Source organism: Haliotis rubra, unplaced genomic scaffold (assembly GCF_003918875.1).
Source record: "Haliotis rubra isolate DU_JTF1 unplaced genomic scaffold, ASM391887v1 Scf951, whole genome shotgun sequence".
NCBI lineage: Eukaryota > Metazoa > Mollusca > Gastropoda > Lepetellida > Haliotidae > Haliotis > Haliotis rubra.
In genome coordinates, this window is record NW_025767692.1 from 142,204 (window position 1) to 154,235 (window position 12,032).

At 43.4% G+C, this 12,032-nt stretch overlaps 1 protein-coding gene across 2 annotated transcripts in view; it reads left to right on the forward strand.

The window, feature by feature from the left end:
* The first annotated feature begins 445 nt into the window (after positions 1–445).
* Positions 446–12,032, forward strand: part of LOC124264961 — a 37,462-nt gene continuing 25,875 nt past the window's right edge. For both annotated transcript variants that reach the window (XR_006895297.1, XM_046699746.1), the window contains exon 1: positions 446–669. The gene's annotated coding sequence lies outside the window, so the exon portion shown is untranslated. The remainder of the gene's footprint in view (positions 670–12,032) is intronic.

Sequence of the window (12,032 nt, forward strand, 5' to 3'; positions counted from 1 at the left end):
AAATATGTATAGCGAACAGAAATTCTCGGTCCCTTTGAGATTAATGTAATTGTGAGTGAGTGAGTATAGTTTTACGTCGCCTTTAGCAATATTCCATCAATATCACGGCGGGGGACACCAGAAAAGGGTTTCACACATTGTAACCATGTGGGGAATCGAACCCGGGTCTTCGTGATGAGCGAACCACTTGGCTACCCCCTAAATTGCAATTCCTGGAAGCGGAAGATTAAAACTGAATAAGTACTGGAGACAACAGAGAAGTATAACACACTGCAAATCAATCATTCTGTACACCACCTGCCACATTTCTGATATCATTCTTAAAACATGGCCCCACCCACTTGCAGGTCACAAAACCTAATGTCATGGAACCAGACGTCACGCTTGAAGACGACTCATCCATCACGTGAGCGCGTGACAGTTTTTATTGCAAGGACCATATCACTTTGAGAGTCGACGGAGACGTGGCAAGCCATTTCGGCTACTGTATAGGGAAAGGTAAACTTAATATTTTAGGCTTTAAGAACAAGGACGTTCTTAGTCCATGCTACTAAATCATCTCCTTGGAAAGCTTCCGGCCTCCTTCAAACAGGTTTAACGACTTCCTTTGCTTGGAAACAACTGAGTCTCAAACGCGGGGATAAAAACACCCATTTTCAAGAAAAACAGGTAAGATTGACCCGATTATTTACATACTTCCATAATATATAGTGACAAAAGGTTACAAATGTCAATCGAAAGTTATTTAGAAGTTGAACAGTTATTAACGGCGTGTCGGTTTCTTGTTGGAGGAACGCATGGGTGCAATGTGTGAAGCCCATTTCTGATGTCCCCCGCCGTGATGTTGCTGGAATATTGCTAAAAGCGGCGTAAAACCAAAACTCAGTCAGTCAGTCAGTTGTTGGAGGAAGGCGGTCCAGGTCTCATTTTGTCAAACCCACGATAACAAAACCAGAGACATGATGTTGATGGGGTTCAGGAAGATAGCGTCTTTGTTAGGAACGGATTGGTTAGACCACTTTAGGAGATATGATCTTGCTATCATGAATTATCCGTTCATGATAGTGAGTAAGATGGGTCCTACGCCGCTTTAGAAATATTCCAGCAATATTATATTCATAACATATTACGAAAAAAGAGCCAAGAACTTTCTTCATTTTCAGAAAGCGTGTTAATCTGGAATTGCCACATATTCTAGACTTGCATGTGGCTGTGTTGGGAGTATCATATTTCTGGGACTATATGACAGTCTATACGCAATGTCATGCGAACCGGTACCAATAATGGTTTAAGTGGTTTTATACATTCCTGCTTCTTGGCACTAGTATATGGCAAAAACATCTCTATTCAGAAGTTGCAGACCCTACCAAAAAAAAGTCCGTTTGAGTCAGAAACGGACGGATGAATTGCAAATTTTATCATTGTACAAACTTGCCACATAAATATAAATAGTGCACATGTTTATCATTTACTAATACCCAACAGCTTTCTTATATTCGAAAATTTTCCGGACTCCACCAAAAAAGTTGTTTGTGTTCCAGAACAATTGTCAGTACCCTTGCTGATACTCCTAAAGCTTTTGCTGCACGCTTACGGAATTTATTAATGACATAAAATGGTTTGCCCCTTTCGGCTTCAGCACGGAAAAAATCGTACACTTTAATCATCAACTGTTTCACGTCAGCATTCAACTTCATTTTTCATCAGGCATGTGTATCCCGTGCACGACGAGATAGAGGCTGTTCCGTTTCTGCGGTTTCACCCCGCCACGACAGATAACAACTTTTGCGTTTTCAATGATGATAGTTTCTTAAAAAACCTTTTTGGTGGAGTTCGGAAAATTTTCAAATATAAGAAAGCTGTTGGGTATTAGTAAATGATAAACATGTGTACTATTTATATTTTTGTGGCAATTTTGTACAATGATAAAATTTGCAATTCCTCGGTCCGTTTCTGACTCAAACGGACTGTAGCTCTTCTCTGCTTTGTTGAGGCACAAATTCACATCGAGTTTTACAATAAGTTGACAGGCTTGTGAATAATGTTTTGTTAATCGCATTCTTTTTGCTGCATATGTCTAATTATATAAAATATGAACCTTATGAGGAGGTTTCAATTGTCTATTTTGTTGAGAGTTGAGGCTGGAAAACAGTCAATTGGCTATTTGGTTTTTAAGGGTATCAGATCATCAATTAAGTCATTCAATAATGAGGGCAAGTCACATGAACCCTCTGTGTAATGTCCAGTTGATCTCTTCTGTTCAGTACCAGTTCTATTGTATCAGTGTAAAGTATGTGGTACAGAGGATTTCCATCACTGTTTACACCTGCATTACCCCTTGGGTTACACCTGTCAGATGGCGCTCTTAAGCCATTCTGCAGTATCATGGCATGTGGCAGGTGCCGTGGGAGGTTGAAGTTCATGAGCTGCCAGATACTGCACTGATCGTGCAAGACACGGTCGGGATTGAAGTCCACAGCAAAGTGGACTGTAGATTTTTAAGATGACATATTGTTCAGGTTAGACAATTGGTTTACGCCCATTCTCTGCACGCACGGCTGCAGTCTGTTTACATGTTCTCCCAAGGCTGAATTGGATATGTGTGTCGTGTAAACTTTGGTTGGAGGCGACTAATGGGATAGGTGGGGGTTGGGGGATGGGTCAGGCTTGGCATGGCAAGATCATTGCTCACAATATCGATCACTGGACTGTTTGGTCCGGACTCGTTTATTTACAGGCAGGCCCCCTTCAGCTGGAATATTGCTGAACGCGACATTAACCATTTAGTGAATACACGTTTAGATGGTACACGTAATGAAGATTATAAATTCTCTCATAATTCAATGTGGAGCTGATCATCAGCATTTTTGTTTAGTGAGTGAGTGAGTTTAGTTTTACGCCACACTCAGCAATCTTCCAACTATATGGCGGCGGTCTGTAAATAATCGAGTCTGGACCAGACAATCCAGTGATCAACAGCATGAGCATCGATCTGCGCAATTGGGAACAGATGACATGTGTCAACCAAGTCAGCGCATTTTTTGTTTAAAACTGATGTATGCAATGTACATGTATGTACTGACTTGTACACCAAACTAAACAGTGTTGTTAAGTAATGAAATATATGTGTGGCGGGCTGTACACCGAGATGAAGAATATCTGTGGGATGTGTTACCTTGTGGCTACACACTCGGACATACAAGATGTCATGTACCTACCATACCAATGTCTCGTAACGTCAACCCTAAATGGCAGGTCGTGACCACCACGGAATCTTTCCACAATGCTTTTTTGTTAGTAGGTATGAAGGCTGGATGCTGGTGTCACGTAGTCATGGACAATCGTATCTGTTAGCGTCATTCAGGATTTACACTGTGACTGGTGTTAACTCTTGCTTAGCTGGGATGGAGTTTACACAAAGATACCATGAGCTATGTTACTGTCCCATTTTAATCAAGGCGTATCTGGCGTAATGGATAAAGTGTTTGCCGAACGCTCGGGTTCGAATCCCAACTTGGGCACATGGTTGTCACACGAAGTGACATTGCTTGATTATTGATAATATCGGCCTAACACACACACGCACGCACACTCACCGTCACCACCGTCCTACATGCATACATGCATGCACACACGCACGCACACACATACACACACACATACACACACACACACAGACAGACATACATACATGAAAATGTATATAAATCATGGTTTTTTTTTACATACATACATACATACATACATACATACATACATACATACATACATACATACATACATACATACATGAAAATGTATATAAATCATGTTGTTTTTTCTTTTGTCGGAAGAGTATTTTTAAAAACACGTTTGTCTTATCTATAACAATATTTGTCTGAAGCAACTGTTCGTGCGTTGCAAACTCATGATGCAAGACATGTTTATGCAAGTATGTTCCCCCATGTCACGTGACCAGTTTATGGTAAAGCATATCTTGTAAGATGTCAGCTGGTGAACTCGAAGACGCCACGAAAGCCAAGTAAGGCTCTCCATCCTTCATATTCGGGATGACTTGCTCATGTATTACATATGTAATTATGCAAAGATATTCAAAGGAGACTTGAAACTTGTTTTTTCCGTCACAGTTATTCCTATGTCTTTCTGTACACATGTGTTGGGTGAAAATGAATAGAAAAAGAATTACTCACAAAGGGGCACGCAAGAGAGAACCCCAGCCTTCTGCTGACAACGCCAGCATACCCATGATGGGACAACGTGTGCCCCTTAGGTGTACAAGAAACAGACAATCATTGGTTCGAATACCAGGTTTGTCCTGACCATGTTTATAGACTTTTAGCCCCACGTCCGTGTTTGAGGGTTTCAGCTAAGTGGTAAACGTCTCACCTTTGCCTCGCTTCAGACTTTCCCCACACCATGCTGACTCGTAGACTAACATAGAGTCACTGATATGAACATATTTTACAGAATTATAATCTAGTCTTGAAATATACTGAAAAGGAGTCCAGATACTTTCTTCATTTTCCGAAACTGTGGAAATCTAAACTTGCCCATATTCTAGGCTTTTTCTTGGATATCTTGGTTTCTGGGTCTGCATGGCAGATTTGTGACTCGCAGTTGCGTAACAAAATACTGTTCATGGCGTCATTTAAATACATAATCCACAACTCTGTGTGTTTAGAAACAATCAGAATGTACCGCGGGCGACGTGTATTTATGTTTTTACAGTTTCATCATGTTTTATCACAATGTCATTATTTTCTTAAAGACAATCTCAGTCCTGCCCAAAATCAGAACACCAATTCGATTCGTTTCCCACAGTAATCTCAGAGCGGTTTGATAGTACAGCGATTGATGCGTTCTCTGGTCACGCGGAAGACCCAGGTTCGACTTCTTCTTGGATACAATGTGCCAAGCCCAATTCTGGTCTCTACCCATTTGATATTGCTAAAACCCCTAATCACTCAAATATTCTTTGCTTAAAATAAACGATTTTAAGGGTTGATGATTGAGTGAGTGAGTGAGTTTAGTTTTAGGCCACACTCAGCATTATTCCAGCTATATGGCGGCGGTCTGTAAATAATCGAGTCTGGACCAGATAATCCGATTGACTGAGTATAGTTTTTTTTACACCGCTCTAAGCAATATTCCAGCAATATCACGGCGGGGGACACCAGAAATGGGCTTCACACATTGTACCCATGTTGGGAATCGAACCTGGACCTTCGGCGTGACGAACGAACACTTTAACAACTGCACTACCTCACCACCCCGATAGATCACCAAATTAACAAACATCATTATATAAACATAGTATTCTTTGTAAGGAGACGCAGATCTTTTGTTAGGGAGATTAGACCGATTAATTTTTTTCGTATTTTATCTTTTATGTTTTGAAGAAATAATAAACATACTAAACATGCGTTGTGTGTCAGCTGATGGACAGTGCATCTATGATTGATGGCGGCTGATGTCGGGCACGGCATTAATCTTCTCCGCGTCCCGCCAGCTACACTGATGTCAGGACAGTACTTAGTCCTGCCATTTCGTCCTTTTTACTCCCCGGTAAATATGTCATCCCGAATATATGGAAGCTGTCATTTGCCTGGGGCAGAGCTAGTTACCATAGCAACTGCTAGAAGGGGTTTGAATTTGTTTTACATTCTAATTTCATAAGTGCACAAGAAAGTTTATATCGTGGTATAAAACAGTATCATTTTCTGTATTTTTTATATTGGTCGAACAAAGGGTTCTAATACTGTCTTTGCAAAAAATATGTATTAGCGTTGAGTATTATTCTATCCCACATTTATGGGTAAGTTGTGACACGGTGATTAAGGTGGAATACGTTTTCATCTAGACATGTTGTGAAGAACAGCGCAACAAACTCATGTACACTTATAGTGTTTTGAGTTTCCATATTTATAGCCTGGGTGCGTTATTCATAGTTTCAAAGTCCTGTCTTGTAGAAGATTTGATTTACACATCGGAATCTCTGTACACAGCAGCTGTAATTCAAATTTATCCAACTGGATTTTCCGGTCCACCGATCACTTGATTGTCTGGTTTATTTTCGGACCACCGTCGCATAGCATGAGTATTAGAAATACTCCATTTAGCTTTCAGTGAATTCTTTTGCAAAATATAGCGACTGAATGTTTTTTTATGTTTTTGGTGTAATCTTTCGATGTTTCATGGCAAAATATATTGCTCAAAACAAGTTGAAGAACACCAATTCTTTAATATTACCATTGTCTAAGTAGTATGTAGTATATATAGTGTTCAATACAAGTAGAGTGAGTGAGTGAGTTAATATTTATCGTCACATCGGCAATATTTCAGCCATATCGTGACGAGAACAAATACACTCAGTCAATTGGGCGGTCTTTGTTGTACCGAAATACGGAATAGACTGACGCCGGATTAGAGGGAGTGAAAATCATAATAAATTAACTAGATTCTGCCGGGACGTTTACAGTTTTGTCCTATATGTGAAACAAGCATTAAGGTTTAATAAGGTCTTTGAATGGCATTTAGAAGGGATATACGTAAGGAAGAGAGTTTTATGAATGTCAACTTTATTATAAAGGAACACAACGTTTCGGAGTATATCCTTACTCCTTCGCCCCTTTTCCTTAAGATTTAATAATATTTTATCAATTATTTAGCACTTTACGACATTAGACACCACTGAGCCTTATTCCAAATACAAAATTCAAATACTGCTGTGATCCCAGTGTAAACAATTAATCGTAAAACTATGTAAATAGTTAGAGCCATGGTTATTTGGTTGTTTGGTTGATTGTTGTTTTACGACGCGCTCGGCAATATTCCAGCAGCAGTCTGTAAATAATCGAGTCTGGACCAGACAATCGAGTGATCAACAGCATGATCGAGCAACGCAACTGGCACAAGATGACATGTGTCAACCTAGTCAGCGAGTCTGACCACCCAATCCCGTAAGTCGCCTCTTACTACAAGCATTGGTTGCTAAAGACCAATTCTAAACTGGATCTTCAAAGTGATCTTCACTGGGGTGATGGGGTAGCCTACTAGTTCATGTCTTCGCATTTCAATGTACGGAATATATGGGCCAGTTGATTCCGTTGTAACATTACGACTTGAAAGCTCCAAGCAAAATACGCTTACTCACTCACTTTTTAAGTGAGTTTCAGGCATGCCTTTGTATTATGTATGGGATGTATGGTTTATTGAGGTAGACAGAACACGTTCTGGTGTTTCCTGACAGAATGATTGATACACGACTTTATGGTCTCCTACATCTGTCAGTGTACAATGTGAGGTATTTAACATGAAGATGTCATTAGCCTTGCTAACAGAAACACCGTTTGGGTTTGTCATACATGTTGTACGAGACAGCGGTTTGATGTCGTGGAATCCCACTGAAAATGTCTGATGGTTTTATTTGTGCAACATTTAAACATATTTGAATATTTACAATGCTGGGGCATTCTCTTCCCACAAAGGTTACTCCTGTCATATCTTCCTACGTAACCTCTGTTCTAATACGGCCCTTTCATGGTGTGAGCGTTCAAGACTCGTGATTGGAGGCAATCAGATTTAGTTGTGCAATCAGCGACGTTGTTTCAAAAGTGATCATTCGCAAGGCCTCGGTAAATTCCGTATACTTCGAGAAAACTAAGCCTCTGCCCATGCTCGATGCGCAAACGTTTCTTCTAGACAGAACTCAGTCATGTTATGGCGGATCAGTGGCGTCTCCATCGCCCTCGTTTACAACGGACAAGCTAGCCATTAAACGTCTTGTGTGTAACATCAACACAAGTGGGGGATATTTGAGGGCTCACATTTGCTTGTGTTAGTCAAGTTGAATCTAAGTCGATGTAACACGTGTTCTGATTGGATAGAAAGAAGGGGAGATAATTCGTGTTGCGATCTTTTGCCGCTAGGGGATTTTACGAGAACCGGGAAATATGGCCGTATTAGAACAGAGGTTACGTAGGAAGATATGACAGGAGTAACCTCTGTGGGAAGAGAATGAATGCTGGGATGATATTGTACGAAAGCTATGTTCAAGAAAATCTAAAATCACAAACGTATATATTCGTAGAAATACCTCAGTTTGTAAATCATGTGATCATTGCACGTGATTTGCACGTGGAACATGAACTTGGGAAAGGGTGAATCCAGGTCGGCCGTGTAGCCACGGTGTTTCACGGAATCAAGCACAATTATGTGTCTATAGAATCGCTACCTACATGAAGGGACAACAACGTTCCCATTCCCATCAGTCCACGTGTGACCATCATAGTTAAGGGTCGCTACATCCGGGTTAATCATCTACGGACCAGCATTACAACCTCTAAGCTGGTTCCCGGCTCCCTTTGCGCGCGCCACCTTGCGTATATTGCGGTATGCGAGACGGGACCCAGCTTAGACAACCTCTACAGGATCCGCCATATCTGGCTTTACGATATTGACGAAAAACCGCCTACACGAGGCAGGTCTTCTAGCGAGACGGTCTGTTTGCGCTGCGATTTTGACGGACCAGCATCGACGACTAAGCTTACGGGAGTGTCCACAGACGCCTTACCTGCCATGGACATCTGTGTTGCTTAACGACGCGTCAAGCGTTTTTCTTTACGTGAGATGCATGTTATTTTGACACCGACGGGAACGTTTTGCGCAAAAATGAATAAGAAAACCTATAAAGTAAGCGCATGTTGTTTGATGGCATTCGAACCAAGCTTGCACAATAGCAGGACCACTCTGGTTCACATCCAGGACAACATATTTATCTTGTATTTACCCTGTCTGGGGTCATACGTTTGTTTGTTTGACTTGCAGATGCCATTAGTTTCCAGAGTGAGAGAGTGAGTTTAGTTTTACTCCGCACTCAGCTATATTCTAGCGATACGGCGGCGGTCTGTAAATAATCGGATCTAGTCTAGACAATCCAGGGATCTACAGCATGAGTTATAAATATATATATATATATACATGTATATGCACACACACACACACACACACACACACAAATAAATACCATGTATGACCCTATTCAGTGACCTCAAACCAAGGTCAAGGCTCCACACACAGCGTTTCATCTTTGAGAACTGGTTTTGATCACAAAGCGACGCCGTTAATCAAGCAACACTCCACAAAGCGTTACATGCAGCTCACCTTGTTCAGTGCGAGGACAATAGGTGAACGTTCACCAACATGACCCCAAGGACACTTCATCATTGTAGACGTCAAAGACGTGCTACTCATCGGTCAAACAGATGCATAAGGATCTACATTAATGTCTGATTGGTGTTTCACGTCTGTGTATGGTGATGGATTTGTCTAAACCCTGTACAGTTCAAAGACTAAAGGTTGTCAGGAAAGTGTGACTTCCACCTATACCTACTATTGGTTTAACACGTTCTCGTCGTTTCACATTCCACTTCATTCACTCTGGGATTCGTGCTGAACCATGAACGTAAACCGTTCTTCAACGAAACCTCGAGATGATGAATTCCTGTTAATGGTCGAAATATTATTGTTTTTGTTTTTTCGCTAAAGTGCTTTAATTGTTATTTGTTGTTTAACACCGCACTCAGCCAACATTCCACCAATATGAAGGTAGAATTATCCACTAGACTATGGCCAAAGTAACCTAGTGATTGACACCATGAGCATCTATCAACGAAACATGCATTCAATGACATGAATGAATCAAACCACACCATCCGATCCCGTTAGCGAACCACACCATCCGATCCCGTTAGTGAACCACACCATCCGATCCCGTTAGTGAACCACACCTCCCGATCCCGTTAGTGAACCACACCATCCGATCCCGTTAGTGAACCACACCTCCCGATCCCGTTAGCGAACCACACCATCCGATCCTGTTCGTGAACCACACCATCCGATCCCGTTAGTGAACCACACCTCCCGACCCTGTTCGTGAACCACACATCCCGATTCTGTTAGTGAACCACACCTCCCGATCTCGTTAGTGAACCACACCTCCCGATCCCGTTAGTGAACTACACCTCCCGATCCCGTTATTGAACCACACCACTCCGATCCCGTTATTGAACCACACCACTCCGATCCCGTTAGTGAGCCACACCTCCCGATTCTGTTAGTGAACCACACCTCCCGATCCCGTTAGTGAGCCACCCCACTCCGATCCCGTTAGTGAATTACACCTCCCGATTCTGTTAGTGAACCACACCTCCCGATTCTGTTAGTGAACTACACCTCCCGATCCCGTTAGTGAGCCACACCATCCGATCCCGTTAGTGAACCACACCATCCGATCCCGTTAGTGAACCTCACCATCCGATCCTGTTAGTGAACTACACCATCCGATCCTGTTCGTGAACCACACCTCCCGATCCCGTTAGTGAACCACACCATCCGATCCCGTTAGTGAGCCACACCATCTGATCCCGTTAGTAAACCACACCATCCGATCCCGTTAGTGAACCTCACCATCCGATCCTGTTAGTGAACCACACCATCCGATCCTGTTCGTGAACCACACTTCCCGATCCCGTTAGTGAACAACACCTCCCTATCCCGTTAGTGAACCACACCTCCCGATCCCGTTAGTGAACTACACCATCCGATCCTGTTCGTGAACCACACCTCCCAATCCCGTTAGTGAACCACACCTCCCGATTCTGTTAGTGAACCACACCATCCGATCCTGTTAGTGAACCACACCTCCCGATCCCGTTAGTGAACCACACCTCCCGATCCCGTTAGTGAGCCACACCATCCGATCCCGTTAGTGAACCACACCATCCGATCCCGTTAGTGAACCTCACCATCCGATCCTGTTAGTGAACCACACCATCCGATCCTGTTCGTGGAACCACATCTTCCAATCCCGTTAGTGAACCACACCTCCCGATCCCGTAAGTGAACCACACCTCCCAATCCCTTCAGTGAACCACACTTCCCGATTCTGTTAGTGAACCACACCATCCGATCTCGTTAGTGAACCACACCTCCCGATCCTGTTCGTGAACCACACCATCCGATCCCGTTAGTGAACCACACCTCCCGATCCTGTTAGTGAACCACACCATCCGATCCTGTTAGTGAACCACACTTCCCGATCCTGTTAGTGAACCACACCTCCCGATCCCGTTAGTGAACCACACCTCCCTATCCCGTTAGTGAACAACACCTCCCGATCCCGTTAGTGAACCACACCTCCCAATCCCTTTAGTGAATCACACTTCCCGATTCTGTTAGTGAACCACACCATCCGATCCCGTTAGTGAACCACACCTCCCGATCCTGTTCGTGAACCACACCATCCGATCCCGTAAGTGAACCACACCTCCCGATCCTGTTCGTGAACCACTCCATCCGATCCCGTTAGTGCACCACACCTCCCGATCCTGTTAGTGAACCACACCTCCCGATCCCGTTAGTGAGCCACACCATCCGATCCCGTTAGTGAACCACACCATCCGATCCCGTTAGTGAACCTCACCATCCGATCCTGTTAGTGAACAACACCATCCGATCCTGTTCGTGAACCACATCTTCCAATCCCGTTAGTGAACCACACCTCCCGATCCCGTAAGTGAACAACACCTCCCAATCCCTTCAGTGAACCACACTTCCCGATTCTGTTAGTGAACCACACCATCCGATCCCGTTAGTGAACCACACCTCCCGATCCTGTTCGTGAACCACACCATCCGATCCCGTTAGTGAACCACACCTCCCGATCCCGTTAGTGAACCACACCATCCGATCCTGTTCGTGAACCACACTTCCCGATCCTGTTAGTGAACCACACCTCCCGATCCCGTTAGTGAACCACACCTCCCGATCCCGTTAGTGAACCACACCATCCGATCCTGTTAGTGAACCACACTTCCCGATCCTGTTAGTGAACCACACCTCCCGATCCCGTTAGTGAACCACACCTCCCTATCCCGTTAGTGAACAACACCTCCCGATCCCGTTAGTGAACCACACCTCCCAATCCCTTTAGTGAACCACACTTCCCGATTCTGTTCGTGAACCACACCATC